The sequence below is a fragment of the Esox lucius genome, chromosome 19 (assembly GCF_011004845.1).
Source record: "Esox lucius isolate fEsoLuc1 chromosome 19, fEsoLuc1.pri, whole genome shotgun sequence".
Taxonomy (NCBI): Eukaryota; Metazoa; Chordata; class Actinopteri; order Esociformes; family Esocidae; genus Esox; species Esox lucius.
Genome location: NC_047587.1, coordinates 30,785,208 through 30,803,409, shown reverse-complemented (window position 1 = coordinate 30,803,409; position 18,202 = coordinate 30,785,208). Strand labels below are relative to the sequence as shown.

At 40.6% G+C, this 18,202-nt stretch overlaps 1 long non-coding RNA gene across 1 annotated transcript; it reads right to left on the bottom strand.

The window, feature by feature from the left end:
• Positions 1–1,446: 1,446 nt before the first annotated feature.
• Positions 1,447–17,658, bottom strand: LOC117593432. The gene is made up of 4 exons (XR_004574832.1): positions 17,414–17,658; positions 4,345–4,437; positions 2,161–2,196; positions 1,447–2,058 (listed from the first exon to the last, which is right to left on the bottom strand). It is a non-coding gene; the product is annotated as an uncharacterized LOC117593432 (long non-coding RNA).
• Between the last annotated feature and the right edge of the window lie 544 nt (positions 17,659–18,202).

Here is an 18,202-nt window from a genome sequence, read left to right as displayed (position 1 = left end):
TGTGAACTCTGTGTTCCACATCGACTTCACATGGAGTACACCTGGTAGCAAGGCAGGGCAGACCATAGCATGAAGTCATGGAGTTTGTCAAAATGGAGGATGAATTGTTTACATAATTGCAATCCAGACCCATTGTTCATTCCCATTGCTGTGAACAAATATTTGTCCCACCTTTGTTATTTTCTATATTTCAACATTTTGTCACTGTTTTCAGATCGTCAATCACAACCTAATATTAAATAAAGAAAACCTAAGTAAACAAAGGGATTTGTATGCATACTTAATTTATTTAACAAAGTAATGCAACAGTCAGTAACCACCTGAAAACTGACTTACTCCCATACAAAAAACAAACACGGATGTTTTGGGGATGCTTTTACTGCAGAAGACATAGCATAATGGAAGGAATCATAAATTCTGCTCTGTTTCCGTTACATTTTTAAAGAGAATGTCAGTTGATCCATTTGACAGCAAGACAAAAAAAATGTCCTTCAGTTCTGTTGCTGTTTAGTATGCACTTCATGTGATGATAGGAGACTTTACTCTTCTTATACTATTCGAACAACAATTTGAAAACAAATTTAAGACCTCCGCTTGGCTTGGTTCTAGTGTTTCACCCTGGAGAGTTCCCTGACGGCATCTCTCTGTGTGGTATGATAGCCAGTCTCTTAGCCAAAGGCAATGCTTCAAATGGTGATTCAGCAGCTCATCCACCCGACACGGTCTGTCTTTTGAGTGGCCATGCTCATCAGGATGACAGAAACAGGGCAAAGACATTATGTCAGAAACCCATGCATCCTCTTAATGTCCACTCAAACAGACTGTGATTAATTGTAGCACACAAGCAAAACAAATAAGACATGACATTTTCTAGACAAAAGCTGTACATATCTCCCTCTCTCTTTCTCTTCAATCTAATATTTTTATGGCAGAAAATGTTTATTGCAATTGGCTGGTACAATGGACAAGTGTGATGATAAGATGGGGGCCATTTTGTCTCAGCCTGGTGTTTCTCATTACACCAGGAGTAATGCCATAAAGGGACGTACCTGGGGAAATCCAGAGTAATCGTGGGATGAGACAAATACAGATAAGCATGTGTCCATGTGTTGTGTGATAATAACATTGAAGAAATATTGTAGATACTATAAAGATATGACAATGTTTAATTTCCAAGACAATTATTCTTCAGTATTGCACATTATGGAATGTGATTGACACGAAAACATTACACCAGCACCTCATATCCACCCATCCATTATTCCGTTTCTTACCTAAGCAACACCAAGTCCAGGGAAGAAAACATTCAAGGCGTTAGTAAGCCTGATAGAAGTCTCCTTTTACCTCTACAATCAAAGACCTTGAAAGCAGAAGTTGTTATCCTTTCCATAAACAGAGTAAATATCAAATTATCTTTACAGAGAGGAAGCTTCACTGTGTAAAAAGGGTATGAAATAATCACTGTCTAAAACTTTACCTATGAAATTATTTGCATTATTTAATGATATACAGAATGTCCAGAGTTAAGTTCAACAAAACCACAAAGATACAACTTACCCTGACCATTAATGAGAACAGGAAGAACCAACTCATGACACTTCTGATAATCACACTTCAATGTGGTGACGGGATACTGGCACTGATCAATCAGAAGCAATCAGCTAACAGGCAAATCCAATTCGGCTGTCGTAGAAATACATTAACCAAGACGGACATGATGTAATATAGCATGTTGAAACACACAGCACTTTATGGGGGAGTGTTCACATTTAAACATTAGCGTTTAACCCACACAATAATATTCATTTTGGTTGGTTGAATTCTCCCTTTCACTGGTGTCAACATCTCAGGAGCTGGGTCAGAACGTATCGTCCAGCAGTTTGCCATGGCTTCGTTTGAGGTGTGAATAGACATGCATCTGTATGGACAATTGCGTGTTGAATCCACTTAGGAGGCAGGTCGTCTTCCAGTCCAGAGTAGTTTCATGAAGGTAAATCATTTCTCCCCCTGCAGCAGGCTGATTGGAATTCTCTTTGGGTAGTCTAGTGGCTAGATTATCTGAGCAATAAAAGAAACATTCCTAGATTGAATCTCTGAGCCAGCAAGGTGAAAAGTCTGTCGTTTTGTCCTTAAGTAAGACTGTTAATCCTAAACACTCACCTGATGTCCGATATGGGACTCCTCCATGCGACTCTCCTGCAGTAATTGAAGGTGTTCAGTTAAAAGCCTGAGTGATATTTCGGTTCGACTTTGTGTGGAATTGACCAGTGCAAAATGCATTTAAATTAAATGTATTTAAAAGAAATTTATTTAAATGGATTTAATGGATTTTTCATTAAACCTTCCATTAAAATACAGAGCCAGTGAGCCACACAAACAATAGCAGTACTTCTCAGCATCGATCAGCACGGTCCATCAGCGATGTGAGGAGCAGCCCTGCCAGGGTGGAGAAATGCTGCACCTCATGACAGAGGGCTTTGCAAAGAACAAACATTGTGACATAAAGGTCAAAGTTGAGTTATGACTTTGAGGACATTGTGTGTTTGTGTCTGACTGTAGTCTGTTATGTTATACTCTATTCCGTTGAAGGGGCAGCGGGAGGGCACCAACCGGTTTAAATGCCAAAGCTGCCAGCAGTGCACAGCTTTATAATGGCAGTGACTACCTGGCTCTATTCAGCCACTCCGTGATAAAGTTCCCCTTTGGAGTCACATCTCAGTGCTGTCAAACGATACCTTTTATCCTGTTGTCAATCCATTGGTGCAGCGACTCTCCTCAGAGAATGAACACGTCAATGCCTTGTGTGTGTGGGTATGCGTGGGTGGGCAGGCAGGCGGGCGCGGGTTTGTGTGCACGTGTGTGTCAGTGAGTGTCGGTGCGGGGTACTTTGTCTTTCCACGCCCCACTGGGCCTTTCCTCTCCACAGCCATGTCAAACTCCCCTCCTCTGTTCGGCTGGCATCACTCGTTCAGTCCAGCCTCTGTCTGTTCTCTCACTTCATTAGGCCTTGTGGTGAGTTAGGTTGTTAATGTGGCGCTATGGAATCCACTGTACATCCCAAATGACACCCTATTCATAATGTAGTGCGCTACTTTTGACCCAAAGGATTTTAATGCAGGGAGAAAGGCTGTCTTTGGGATACAGATCCAGTGTCTCCTCAGCCACTGAAATCAAGGTGTCATTAATGTAAAAAGGGAACATATTGGGGCAGAGATGGGATGGTTATGTAACAGCACAAATGATCTATAATTTAGATCCACTTAAATCCCAAGACTGGAGGTTTGCGGCCACACAGCTGACACTCCCGAGTTCATTTTACAAACACAGCACAGATAAAGGCAGCCATGTCTGTCAGTGAACAGCAGAGCAAATTCACTTGACTTACGTGCTGAACACATTAACTTCAAAGCCACGTGGAAAGAGACGAGTGATATGTGCGTTAATGAGAGATTAGGCGTCATCGTTGACATTTCGCAGAACGTTTTTAGACTTAGTCCCTTTTTGGCTCCTAATCAGCCTGCTGTGGATTATCAACAGTGCTTTGGCTCATGTAAAATGTATCATATGCTTTGGCTATCATGTAAGCCGACGTTACGAAGGACTCAGACAATGTGAGACAGATATATAGCCTTGTAAATAACCATAGCCTCGGAGACCGTCGTGGTGGCGCACAGACCAACTGGTGGTGATAAGCGTGACAAATGTTCATTCACAAAAACCTCTTAGTAGATTTGTAGTCATCATTCAGGCTTAATGGACCCTAAAATGACAGCTGAACAAAGGGGATTTAAATTACCAGGCCGGTTAACCCACAATATTGCGAGACAAAACAAAAAACATCTGGTGTTATTTTGCATGCTTTCTCCGTTTTCAAGGCAAGCAGCAGTGCCTGACCTTTCCCCAGTGAGAGAATTGAATCATCTACGAGCCTATTCATATAGACAACGGCCTGTTATTATTATGTTAATGCCTCCTGTCTATGCTCTATGAGTTCTGATTAAATAATGGAATGGCTTGACCTTCCGGAGCAGCTCATCAACAGAATTGACCTATTTGAGGAAGTTGTTCCATTTCCAGTGCACTCAGCACCAGGACACAGCTTCTTACACCTTTGACGTCAAGTTGTTTATTGCTGTGTCATATAACTCACTCTAAGGTTGCTGTTGCTTCCCAATCGGCAGCCTCTTGCACTGCTTTTGGGAACAACATATAATATCGGACCCACACTGCGTGTTGTCTAAGATTACGCCGCTCCTTTTTGGCCCTGGCTGTGGTCGGCCATATGGTAGACATTAAAATAATATCATACACTTCAAATTACACAAAAATCACCAGTTGACTCACATCGTGGAGCATGTTTTGTTAGTTATACGGTGGAGAATTTCTTTCCCTCAGGCTGAGGAGGTCGGTCGTTCCCATCACCTGGAGTTTCTCTGTCTGGGAAACAGGGAGGAAAGGGAATAGGACAATGATAAGTGAAGTCAATGTACAGTAAACATACAAGGGTTCAATGCTTGAAATAAATCTAGTGGATGTTCTCCATAGGTCTCCGAGTCCTAATGATCACTCATTCAAATGACACATTGTTGTCACTGCAGCTGGCCTCCCTAGATCCCGCACACCAAATTGCAGTTCAGCAATCCTTTCCGACACTCTGACTGCATTGCTCTCTGAGGCCCTTTTAAGGGGCCTTGGTTTCTGTCAGAGAGAACATTGGGAACTGATACAATGGCATGGTGCTCTTAGCAGACACATACAGTATTGATTCTTGGCCTAGAGATTTAATTTTGTTAGATTTTTTGTTTGAATGTATTTTTCTGTGATCCTCACAGCCATGCGTAATCTCAGAGCGGCTAGGGTGATGGTGGCACAGCAAGCAATATGATGATTTATATCACCATGGTGATTTATATCAGGGACTAGTTTATCCTCAGGGCCAGGACAAGGGGAAACCAGCAATACAGATAATATATTACAGTAGGAGAATGCTAATGTTCAATACAGATCATATACTACAGTAGCACAATGCTAATGTGCAATACAGATCATATACTACAGTAGAACAATGCTAATGTGCAATACAGATCATATACTACTGTAGAACAATGCTAATATACAATACAGATCATATATTACAGTAGAACAATGCTAATATACAATACAGATAATATACTATAGCAGAACAATGCTAATGTGCAATAAAGATCAAATACTACAGTAGAACAATGCTAATATACAATACCGATCATATACCACAGTAGAACAATGCTAATATACAATACAGATCATATACTACAGTAGAACAATGCTAATGTGCAATACATATCATATACTACAGTAGGAGAATGCCAATATACAATACAGATCATATACTACAGTAAGACAGTGCTAATTTGCATTAGCTTATTGAAAAGTGAGCCTCTCACTAACTGTTGCAGCTGCCAAAGTGTATTGTTGGTGTAAAGGTGTAAAATCACTCATATGAATGTTAGTTTATAAATGTTCATTTGTATTGATTTGTACCAATATTTTACCCACATTTTCTCCTCTCCCAATTTTTAGACTTTTAATTTGTAATCATGGCCTTTCCTGGACACTGCACATCAAGTACAGGGAACATCAACACGGTTCCTCCAAGCCCATCTTCTTATTACACTCAAACAAGAAGTTATTGCTGGTACACACATGTTGAGGAGAATGCATTTCCCAGCATACAAGCGCCATTGACCTTGTAGGCTCCCAAGCCCCAGTTAGATACAAAACTGCTTTTGGATTTCCTGCCTCCTCTACTGCTTCCAATTGCTACGGAAACAGGTGTGTTGCGCTACTGAAATCAGTGTACTCAGTCCCCTCTCCTTTTCTCCTTCACAAAACATATGGAAAAAGAAAGCCAGAGGTCCCTCCCCCGTAACTTTCTCCAATGGGTTTCCCGATAAGTGAAACATTTAGTTTTTCTACTACTGCATCCGCTGGATTACATTTTGTTTGACATGGATTTAAAACAAATTAAAGTGTCAGTGCCCTTGTTTATCATCCGAGAGAAGGGGAAGGTCAGTTTTTCAGGAATAATGGAAATAGGCAGGCTGTGACACAATTTCTGCTTTGGATGTTAAAAAGGCGATATTTCTACACATTTGAAGTAGGGGTGGTGGAAAATGGTGGAAGGTTTATCACTTAGAAGGTTTCCAAGAAAATGGATGCAAGGGACCTTTGTGATAATAGGTATAATGTATATAATGTATATTATCTGACTCCATATTATTTGTAGGTACACACAATCATAAATGATCATATATGCTGGCAGTTCTTAGTAGGTAGCTACTCTTTTGTCACATGCTAAACATTCAACAAATGTGTATGTTTCATGGCCTTCGTGAATTCTCAGGGCTCTTCGACAGCCAAGTACAGAAGCCAAACGATCGCGTAGCAGTCCAGAACTCAGGGCTGACCAGCCTGGTCACTTGGATTTACGTATGTTTGTATGCTTATATCAGTTACCAGAAGTGCCCATGAGGTTTAGGTTGTTTAACAGGAAACATACAATAAAATGTAATGTGTTCCTGGGCCGACTCAGGCTGCTTTGAAATCCAGGACTCAGGGATGCCAAGTCTGGTCGCTTAGACCTATACACAGTCAGGTCTGGAAATATTTGGACAGTGACACAATTTTCATAATTTGGGCTCTGTATGCCACCACAATGGATTTTCAGCTTTAATTCAAGGGGTTGAACAAAAATATTGTATGACACATTTAGGAATTGCAACCATTTTCATACACAGCCCCCTTATATCAGGGGCTCAAATGTAGTTGGACAAATTAACCCTATCATAAATAAAATGATAATTTTCAATACTTTGTCAAGAATCTTTTGCAGGTATCTTTTGATGCTTTGCCAGGCCTTTACTGCAGCTGTCTTCAGCTGTTGTTTGTTCATGGGTCTTTCTGCCTTAGGTTTTTATCTTCAGCAAGTGAAATGCATGCTCGATCGGGTTGACATCAGGTGATTGACTTGGCGATTGCAAAATATTCCACTTCTTTGCATTAAAAAAACTCCTGGGTTGCTTTGGCAGTATGTTTTGGGTCACTGTCCATCAGTAAAGTGAAGCACCATCCAATCAACTTCACTGAATTTGACTGAATCTCAGCACACAATATATCCCTATACACTTCAGAATTCATTAGGCTGCTTCTGTCTTCTGTCACATCATCAATAAACACTAGTGACCCAGTGCCATTGGAAGCCATGCATGTCCATTCCATCACCCTGCCTCCACCGTGTTTTACAGATGATGTGGTATGCTTCAGATCATGAGCTGTTCCAAGCCATCTCCATTTTATCTTCCCATCATTGTGTTACAGGTCGATCTTAGTTTCATCTGTCCAAAGAATGCTGTTCCAGAACTGAGATGACTTTTTTAGATGTTTTTTGGCAAAATCTGGCCTTTCTATTCTTGAGGTTTATGAATGGTTTGTACCTTGTGGTGAACCTTCTGTATTTGCTCTTGTGAAGTCTTCTCTTCATGGTAGACTTGGATAATGATATGCCTACCTCCTGGAGGTTTTCTTCACTTGGCTGGATGTTGTGAAGGGGTTTTTCTTCACCATGGAAAGGATCCTTCGACCATCCACCACTGTTGTCTTCCGTGGATGTCCAGGCCTTTTTGTGTTGCAGAGCTCACCAGTGTATTCTTTAGTTTCTCTGAATGTACCAAACTGTTGATTTGGCCACTCCTAATGTTTATTCTATCTCTCTTTGACCGTATGTTGTGGGTTCACAGCAACATGCGTCGTAACAGCTTCCAAATGCGAATACCACACCTGGAATCAACTCCACACCTTTTACCTGCTTAATTGATGAAGAAATAACGAAAGAGTAGCCCACACGTATCCATGAAACAGTGTTTGAGTCAATTGTCTGATTACTTTGGTCCCTTGAAAAAGAGGGGGCTACATATTAAAGAGCTATAATTCCTAAACCCTTCCAACAATTTGGATGTGAATACCCCCAAAGTAAAGCTGAAAGACTGTACTTTAAGCTACTTTAAGCTATACTTTCAATATTTGGTAAACAGTCAAAATAACAAAACTTGTCAGTGTCCAATTATTTCCAGACCTGTATGTGTATGTGTAATTATGAGTAGCCCTACGGACCTGAGTATGCAGATGAACGAGGAATGCCGTCGTAATCTATATTGAAGTAATACAATTTATTCCAATCCAGTAATTAAGTCGCAATACAGAACATAGTTGCAAGTCTTTTAGTAAATAGTAGGATACAACACAACGTGTTGGGAGGTCTCTTTAACGGGAACAAACCCTAAACAGGACTATAACACAACGTGTTGGGAGGTCTCTTTAACAGGAACAAATCCTAAACAGGACAACAACACAACAAGTTGGGGGGTCTCTTTAATGAGAACAAACCCTAAACAGGACAAAAACACAAAGTTTTGGGAGGTCTCTTTAACGATGATAAACTCAAATGACTTTTTTGAGATATGGCTATTTATCCTAAAAGCAGACACACTACCCAGAATAGTCATTAGCATTACTTTACCTTGGCAAACACAATGAACACAAAGGACAGGAACGGTCCCACTTAGTAAATGCAAAGTTATCAAATGGATGGTTGTTGTTAATCATGCAACACGGACAAACATTACAATGTTCTTGTAAACTTTGAGCCATAACCCATACAGTACAATAAAGCATATTCAGCAATTTGTGGGGAACAGAGAAAATCCAAACACTACAGATAGATGTCCACAATATCATGCATTTAGTTACACTCCAGTTCACTCAGAGGTTCACACCTCTCCAGGTGAGCTCAGGAGGGTGGGGCTGATGGCCCACACCTGGTGTTCCAGATTTTAGAGAAGCAAATGTTATGCAGGACACCAGATTAACATCACCAAGGGTGTGTTGGAGAGTTTGTGGGGCCAGACGCTCCTCTTCATCGAATACACTTCCACTCTTCCTCAACAGACATATCTCATTACACTACACATTTGATTGGTTACATGGTGCAGAAGAAACTCCTACCTAAAACAAATGTTTTTTCTCATCAAGACCATAATGTGGGAGAACTAGTTTCCGATTTTCTTCTGAGTGCATGTTGTCTTGTAATCCCCTAACTCATTCTCTTTGTTCCATTCAGTCATTGAATTGTCCAGTACTGTATTCCCTCCAAGCTGATAGAAAAACTGTTGTGTAAACGGCTGTACCTACAAACCTCTGTAATGTACCTAAATATGAGCTTCATAGATCTTCATGAATGTCAAGCTCTCAGAAAAGCCTTCCTGTTTGCATCTCTGTCTGCACAAAGTCAATGTCTGTAAATAATTTCAGAAACTGAAAGGTCAACCCACACACACTGAGCACATTTCCTCCTGAAGTCCCACTCCTGAGTGGGAGTCGTGCTTAGAGAGATGAGCAAGTGTCTGATGAATCAGGGAAAAACCCCTGAATATCACTGGATCAGACTGAACGCCCCGGATGTATTCCACAGTTTATATCCTATATAAATCATTCTATTTTGTATGTATATATACAATAATTTAAGTTATGCTTTGAATAAAGAATTTGATTCTCCCAGGGTTCCCAGCACCTACCAGATCTAGGTGCTAAGGTATATATTTAGAAATGTCTAAGTTGATGGTTATTCTTCCATGTTTCTCTCCTGTGCTAAGCCATGTATCTAGGCTTAAGAAACAGTTTGTCAGTGTAGCTTTGCATCGTTTAAGCACAGCAAGCAGAAGAATAGGCAGCCAGCCTATTGTTTGGCTAAATAGGTAGGAGTTCTACCAGGCCTGAGGTAGGTTGGCTTAAGGCTTCGGGAATGTAGATGTTGATAACAGATGACAGGCCATGGGTGCAGCTCAACCTCTAATGAGTTTTAGAATTATTGCCTAAATACTAGAACCAGCCAAAAGTAATTATTTGCCATTAGATGGCCTTAAAAAAACAAATAAAACTAGTAATACTGCATAGTTGTAGAAAGATGTGGAGCTGAACTTTTTGGTGAAAGGTTTTATAAATTGCTGAGGTATACTCGTTTCCAAGGACACAAGATCAAGGGAGGGTATAAATATTGTGTAAATATTGAAATCCTGATGGATAATTATTTTCCAGTCCAGTGGAGGAAAAGTGTTAAAATAATGGGAATTATTTTCTATCATAGGAAATAAAACAGACTACATACAGTATAAGATAATACCTTTCTTGTAAAATAAAGAATCATACTTGGTGACATTAAAAAAAAATCTGTGCTGTTTCATATCACTGACAACAGAGACTTTCTGTAAACGATGGAATGACAACGTACAAACAAATGCAGACCTAACCACTTTGACATGAATTTGATACATCTGACTGAATCCTTCTGTGACCCAAAAGGGGTCTGCTTGGATATATTTTAATGTTTAGAGCTACAAAACCACCAATGGACATCACAGTGGTATAAGATTAGATTAGATTCAACATTATTGTCATTGAACAGTACAAGTACAGTACAACGAAATGCAGTTTGCGTCTAATCAGAAGTGCAAATAGAGGAGTGCAGAAAAATTTACAAGTACAAGAATATGTATATACAAGTGTTATATGCAACCAAACATGATTTAGTATGAACATACCCCAAAACTGGAAATGCCCCTATCTCTTTATCCAGCCAGGGAAACTCTGGTCTCCTAACCAGGGAGGTGAACCAAATCAAGACATAGCAGATGCTAATTTAAAGAACAGTCTTTAAAATCATTCTTAGGGAGTGTCTCCAAAGTTGCCGTCTTGGTTACTATGCATTCTCTAAAGAAACCACTGTCACTAAGCTCTTTCCTTTCATCTCCCTATACAAATTACTTCACAGTCTCCAAACCCTCCTAACTGCTAACAGTGCCTTGTTAATATGGAGATATTTAAGGACTAAATAAGGAATATAGTGCTGGGACACAGACTCTGTCTCCAGGCAGTAAGGGAGGTCAAAAGCATATGACAGGCGGAACTCAACTCATAAAGGGGGGCCATATTGCTGTGGCCCAGCTGTGTTTACTGTTCTGTCAGCCGCTAATCGAATTTAGTCTGAGAGTCTGTCTGAGTCCATGTTAAGGTGGTCTTCCCACTCCCACCATCTGAAACTGGTTGTCAGTCAGAAACTTTGATGTTAGCAAAATGGACGTATGATCTTTGTGGTAATTTGTGTTCAAGGTGAACTCTGAACTACTGTATGCAAATGTTTTCTTGACCTGATGAATTATCTGTGTTGCATTGCCGACCCCCTTCAGCTATCATTGGGTTGTGTCGCCCCTTCCTGAGAATGTTAGCTGAATATTTTGTAGATGCTCTCTTAAATAATGACTGGTCATTTCAGCCAATGCATTGTATAATGTAATCAATCATTTTACAATGTGAACTTTGAATATGATTACATTCTAATATTAATTATTCAACACATTGATTAATAATGCTTGCATCCATATTCTGATTATCCTTTTCATTTTTAAGGGAGCCAGATTAGACTGTGTTCAGATAGTCTTTGTTCATTACAATGCATTATGGTACACAGGTCACTCATGACTTCGTTCATATTATCACACATAATTTCACTCCAAGTCCATGGCCAATCAGCCCTGACTATGCATGTACACTTCCCATGGTTCATTTCCCACATTCCATTGAGTACACTTGATATACAGTGCTGTGATAAAATAATTTCATGTAGTTGGAACCATTTTCAGAACACAATTCCTGGCTAAAACACTCGACCAGGAATGCTAATGTTGCTGAAGTGAGAGGAGAGGGAACCCCATTTGCTGGCCAATCTAGCTCCTCAATCCATCTCTTTGTCTGGATCCTTTGACCTCTCTCTCTGTTTACTGCTGTATCCAAACACAAGTACCAGTAACTAGGCACCATGAGATGAGTGAAGACGTATCCAGGACTAAATACGCATCACTTCTTGTATAAGAGACATCCACTGAAATGTATGGCGGCACTCTTAGTGAACTGGTAGAAAGACAGATGAAAACGACAGCAAGTCATTCTGCAGAAGTTATTTTTAATAAAGTAAGAACACATTTACTAATACGACAGCTGCAGGTTGAGCAGTTTAGCAGAGAAAATGAACAGAGAAAAAACAAACACAAAGATAAATTTTTGGCCTTACTGCTGTTAAAAATGTTAAATTATTGTCACTTTATATAAAAACATAATAGCCAGACATGGGGAAATTGCACCAGCATGGGGTCTTCAGGAACGTAAAAAGAAAATTAATTAGTTGGATATATACTTTCAGAACATAACTTTGGTAAAATCGTGATCATCTTCCTGTCTTTCCTACTCGCCCAACTGTAATCATATTCTTGCCAATAGCAGAGGTCGTCAGGTCCTTATTACTTTTATGCTTTTTAATATCAATTCTACAGTAGTTATGGGACTGATTGAAGATCAAGACGTTTCCTCAGAGCATGTATTGCCAAGTCGTTCTGACCAATCTGCTCGCTCAACCAGGAAATGTTTAGATGGCACACGTGTGTCTGAGGGTAACTCATTCCCCGGCTTTAACACCAGGACTGAGTCTGCGGGCACCAGTCCTTAACACATGTTACTTTGGCAAGCCGGCCCTGTCCGATCTCCCCTCCACCATGGGTACAGCCAAATTGTGACGCCCTGTGTTGGACCCCCAGGCACCGTTGGTATGCCAGGACCAACAACACCTGGCCACACTGAGACCTTTGTATTGCAAGGCAGCAAATTAGACCACTGCATCAGTCAGGGGCCACATGGCCTTATTACTAACTGGCATAAAGGGCATGGGCTCTGGGGTCCTAACCTCTATGGGGCCCCCAACACAATTATTATTATTTCCGGTAGCATGTGGGGAGCCATTAAACATAATTTGCTCAAGGGTCCTAAAGGCTATCCTCAGAGAAACAAAAACAGCATGACTCATGTAAATGTTTTTAGAACAGCGGGAGATCTGCTTTAAAGCTGGTACATTTTCTGTCAACCTCATGTCAAAATGTTCTGTTCTGTCCATGTCTGTCTGTCTGTGGGTTCTCGCTTTTGCTCATCTGAGCCTTTAACACTCTGTGTGTGTGTCCAATGGAACACTATTACCTGCAGAAACCTATGAACTCTGGTCGAAGTGGAGCCCTATAAAGAAATAAGAGTCCCAATTGGGATGTGGAGCCTGTCTCTGTTCTCATGTGATAATTAAAGTGGGTCTGAGTGCTTTAATTACTTAATGTGCAACGCCTCAGCTGGGCAAAGACATGGTTACTTACAACCCCCGTTCAGATTGAAAAATAAACAAATAAGCAATAAAGAATAGGGTTCTAGGATGTGGAGAGTATGTGTTTCTGGATCATTTATGAGCCCATCATTTCCTTGTGAGGAGGAATAGACAGAATACACTTTAGCTAGATAACCCAAATAGCTCTCGGCACCATGGTTCATCCTGGGGAAGGATTGTTTCTCTAACATTTGTTATGGCGCCTGAAGGCTTTGCACAACAAGATATACAATACATGCACTCAATATCAGGATGCAATAGGGCTGCTCGGTATAACCCAAACACCATATCTAAATGCACAGACACTCAGGGTTGAGAGTAAAAAACCATTTGGGTCTATAAAAGGCCTTAACTGGTCAATGTTCAGTGTGAATGTAAGTATTTTCCATGGCCTTGATTAAATGCACTCCTCATACTCCTATTTGTTTTCCTGTCTTGGCAACAATCTCTTTCTTGCCTCCAGTTCGTTGTCACTTTGTCTCAACAATTTGTCTCCACGTCCATCCTCTTATTTCATATTATTTCGATCTTACGCTGAGAGTGCTGCTATTTGTTTTTGTTCTTATTATCAGAATTACATGGTGGCTCTGCTGAAGCAGAAACTGTTCAAACAGATGTGTCATTGAGGCTGAATATTTGGTGAGGATTGTGTCTGAACACGTTCTCATTAAGAGTTACTTTGTTTTCGTCATATTAAATCTTAAAAGTTTCAGACCAAAAATGTGTTTTTGTTATATTTTACTTCCAACAATAACACCAAATAATATTTTCCCTAAAGAGCAGTTTTTCAAGACTAAATAGGCCCCATTTCAGTTTGAAAATCAACTTGTGAGAAGTAATCTTCCAGTCCGTGGAGCTAGATTCAACACACCAGGGACCTTGACATCAATCATGAAGACTGTTGCCCCTGTTAAAGGGGAATAATGACACATTTTGAAAATGTGTCTAGTTCATAAATCTCTCCAACTCATAGTTGGTCTGTCAATGTGCATGGCTCTGTCATTCAGGGAGAGTCAGGTGGGCCTGCAGCTCTTCCACCTCACTGAAGCGCTAGATAGAACTGTTCTGTGGAATACAGTAAATCAACAGGCAGATAGGGATGGGGCATTTATGACAGGTCAATTTGACCCCCTCATTGATATGCCATGATGAATATGACAGATTTATACTTACTTTCACACCATAGAATTCCAGACAGTTACGGTCTTTCTGTGTCTTCACAAAACACAAGGCTACTTTGCAAAATTCTCAAAGTCAGAAAGAAACTGGTAAAACATATCGGGCTCCATTTGGAGAGTTACTTTTTTACTATTCTAAACTTATAAATATGTGGTTTCTAATAGGCTACATAATTTGAAGAGCCATGACTATCAACTTCCAATACTAGTAGGCTCAAGCAAGACAGTTAAAAAATATATTTTTACACTGAGATTAAATTCATATAGATACAAGTGTGAAAACTGCATATTGCAATATATAAGGTTTAAATACATTTTTTAAAAGGTTTATTTTTTCATTTTATTTTGATTCATTTAAGAGTAGAAAAGTTCACACTGACATTCCCTAACGTGTCCTACAAAAACATGACATGCCAGATGTGGTGAAAGGCATTTAGTTGAAGCAGGGGTCTGTTGGTCAGGAGCCTGCAATGTCTGTCCCTCCTGAGAGCTGCAAACACTCACAGTCTAACAACCAGTTTGAGGGTTTAACATTTTCAATACTAGCCATTATTCCTCTTTAACCACCCCAAATGCATTTGCATTTAAATAGAATTTTCGCAATGACTACTGCTACACAAGACACAGAGGGCATTAGTCTTCTAAGTCTCAGACTACTGGCACACAGGACACAGAGGGCAATAGTCTTGTAAGTCTCAGACTACTGGCACACAGGACACAGAGGGCATTAGTCTTCTAAGTCTCAGACTACTGGCACACAGGACACAGAGGGCATTAGTCTTCTAAGTCTCAGACTACTGGCACACAGGACACAGAGGGCATTAGACTTCTAAGTCTCAGACTACTGGCACACAGGACACAGAGGGCATTAGTCTTCTAAGTCTCAGACTACTGGCACACAGGACACAGAGGGCATTAGTCTTCTAAGTCTCAGACTACTGAAGTTGTTGTCTTTGAGAGAGAGGGGAGACAGAAATGAAGACAATTTCCCTCTTGACTCAAGCCTTACATTCAAGGGGAATCTCCATTATAATCGATGCTGTCTTTTCAAATTGTATTCATTGTTTTTTATCAAGACCCTGTTTAGATAGTAAGCTCCACGTAGTCACCCTCATTAGGAATCACACGGAGAACGGATGGATTATAAAGACAAAAGGAACTGTCTCCAAGTGTTAGAGTGCTGCTGAAACGTTAACTGGGGTGCCTGCGGCAGTCCAGCGGCCTATGCGGTTGCCTTCACTACCCATATAGCCTGCAGCGTGTGTCCAAATCTGACCCCTGATCTTTCTGCAAACCTCTGTCCTCTTGTCTTCATCAAAAAAGTGTGTAAAAGCCAAAACTCAGTATATGTATATATATATTTGTGGCTAAAGTTTTCCTAAGTTGATTTTATTTTGTAAATAGAAATGTTGAAATACCTGAAAGTGTGTATTTGCATTAAAAACAAATCTTTGTATATATAGGGAATTGTGCTTCAGACTGAAATAGCAACACGGCAATATAGTTGGTGAATTGTGAAACTCACAAAAGGTCAAAATAGGTCTCTGTATCTTGTTTGTGTCTCTGGATGTGTTGTGTCAGTTACCACCTCACAATCTGACAGTATTGCTCCCTCTTGCCACTCATGAAGCGGTTTAGTATGCCCAACATAGCCCTTTGATAATCCAATGACAGGCGTAAAGGAACAGTACATACCACTTTCCAACAGCTAATTATCTAGAGTGAGGTGACACAGTACGACTATGGCAGACCCAGTACCAAAACAGTCAGCTGTAATGCTATCACTCCGTTTCACAGATAAAATACTTCAGCATATCATTGTGGGAATGGGGCAGAATGGTTCACAATATGCTAATCTATTTACTTCTACGATGTGTGTGGTATGTGCCTCAAGAAAAAAGTATTTCTCCTTTCTAAGCTCCCTCCTACTGCCATTTACAAATGCTGTTTTAAAATGAGCAATATTCTCTTCATATATCATCGTACTGGGTTAGAGGTGTTGTTAAACCTATTACATGTTTGAGCCTGATCAGCGCTTGTCTTCTTTGTCTGCGGATATGTCAGACAAGACATTTCCCCAGGTTGCCAACCAGCTTCAAACCATCAGGCTCCAATTACAGTACTGCAAGAGGTTCTGACAGGACCGTGAGAAAATAAAGATGCTTCCGGAAGCGTCCAGACTAGTTCTAATGGGATTAGAATGCTCCCTCTGATTCTGTCCCTGGGAGAGACAGGACCGCTAGAGGGAAAATAACCACAGAGAAATAATTAAAGTTTGAACCTGGAGGGGTTTTCTAGTAATGTACCATTTCTATCAGGCCTACACTGAGCATTTACATCATGTAACTGAACAACCGGTGTTGTCAAAGTTGTTCAAACATCAACCCAAAATAGAACTGAAGAATGTGTTGTATACGCAGTGGTGTTTTTATATGTAAAAAATTGGTGGGGCACAAACATTTCAAAATATAGGATACATACCAGTAAATCTACAAAACTCCCTCTTACAACTGATGTGTTTATTTAACACTCCACAAAACACTTTTAACAACAGAGCAGCTTGCTTCTACCAGGTGTTGTAGTACACATACTGGAGAGAGAGAGAGAGAGACTTTCTTGTGTAATTGCTCTCCTTCTCTCTCACACACATGTAAAATTACCACTGTCACATTTACAAACCTAAATTAGGAATACAACCAAGCTCAGAACCAATGTGCCTACAGGGCCATACGCGAACAGCAATGAGCTCAACACCACTGAAGGCCACAACGAAGAGGAAAGACAACTTTTTAGGGATACAGATCCATTCTATGACAACAACCTTAATAGATAAGCATGGACACACTGACACTCGTCACCATCTATATCAATCGATCCAGCACAAAAATATGACCAATGCACAGATCAGCACCACAAAGGCAGGATGATAAAATAAGCTTTCACTCACCAAGGCTGAGGACTCAAATGAAGAGAAAGGTGGCACGATGGTTCTTTCTCTGGGCAAACATTTCGATGACTTTGGGAATGAAGTCATGTAGCTGCTGAATCAGCTGGCTTTCGATCGACAACATGGCCAATGCGTTGAGTCGTGGGCCGTCCTATGGTATTTTGTGAGTGAAGATTTTTTTTTACCCTCTTCAAGGTGGAAAAGTTCCTCTTGAAGAGGGTATGATAATTGTTATGATAATATTCAGCAGAGTGACGGTCTCAGCAAAAGCCTCCTCTAGGTTGTTCTCATGGATGGATCTTAACAGAGACAGGGCCGTCTTACCAGTGTGAAGCTCAGTGTGGCGGTACAGAGTGGTCAGCTCAGACTTGTGTGCGTATATCCTCCATACACAGGAGCCGTGCAGCGCAGTTTTCCCAAACAACATTGACAGTTCTACTTTTAACTTTCCATCATATAGCGGGTGGCCTTGGAATGCTTCCTGTGTTGCCTCAGCAAGTGCCGCAACACGTTTTGGAGCGCCAGGGAAGAAGGTGGCAAAAGCAATTAAATCTGCAAAAAACACCTTCAGGATGCTCATCCTTGCTGAACAAAGTTACTCAGTTTCAGCTGGTGAGTGTAGCAGTGAACAAACTGGGCCTGTGGGTATGTCTCTTTCATTAGCGTCTGTACCCCTCGGACGTTTCCACTCATTACAGCCGCACCATCATAAGTCTGAGCGATCAGCTTTTCTCCCAGCTTCAGTGGTTCCAGCACACCCTTGATGCTATTAGAGAGGCCAAGTCCAGT